We start from the raw sequence: 607 nt of genomic DNA, 5'->3' as shown, positions 1-607 counted from the left end.
GTATTACAGAAAAACATTTATTTAATTATTTAAACGAGATATTAACAGATATAAATGACCCAGGGTATAACTAAAATATCGCAAATTTTAGAATAAAAAACAAACAAACATTATCATACTTTATCATCGACATTTTACCGTTTATCATGGTAACCGGTCTGTAAAAATTAATAAAATATTGTTTTGTTATTTTGTGTTATTTCGACTTTTGATGACTGTGGACTAAGTACCACATAATGAATATTGCATATTTTATCATACAATGTGTATTGCACGTAATCGTAATATTATTTATAAAAAAAAAAATAAAAAAAAAAATATATATATATATATATATTGGTTACCGCTGAACCATCTGAAGCTGTTATTGGATCTTTCCGCTGTAGCTCAAAACTTTGCCCCGCCCACCAGGAAATCACAGGTTAGTGTGTGCAATGCGGAATGAAAATGTCCTTCCAAAATAGGAGAAAGTGAGTGTGGGCTGCCTTTCTTTCACTATTTCACTTTGAGTATTGCGTTTAAAGCTGCTATGATGTGTCTGATCTGAGCTGCGCTTTAAACATATATAAATGTTTATGTGACTGGAAACTGCCTTTAAAGAGCCTGG

At 31.1% G+C, this 607-nt stretch overlaps 1 protein-coding gene across 1 annotated transcript in view; it reads left to right on the top strand.

Annotated features, from left to right (window-relative positions):
* Positions 1 to 401: 401 nt before the first annotated feature.
* LOC107675762 (mitoguardin-2-like) overlaps positions 402 to 607 on the top strand; it is a 12,542-nt gene continuing 12,336 nt past the window's right edge. The window contains exon 1 of the mRNA XM_016470195.1: positions 402 to 470. The gene's annotated coding sequence lies outside the window, so the exon portion shown is untranslated. The remainder of the gene's footprint in view (positions 471 to 607) is intronic.

The sequence above is a fragment of the Sinocyclocheilus anshuiensis genome, unplaced genomic scaffold, assembly GCF_001515605.1.
Source record: "Sinocyclocheilus anshuiensis isolate Anshui unplaced genomic scaffold, SAMN03320099.WGS_v1.1 scaffold708, whole genome shotgun sequence".
In the NCBI taxonomy this organism is placed as follows: domain Eukaryota; kingdom Metazoa; phylum Chordata; class Actinopteri; order Cypriniformes; family Cyprinidae; genus Sinocyclocheilus; species Sinocyclocheilus anshuiensis.
Note: the sequence above shows the minus strand (reverse complement) of the source record. Positions and strands in the feature narration are given on the sequence as shown.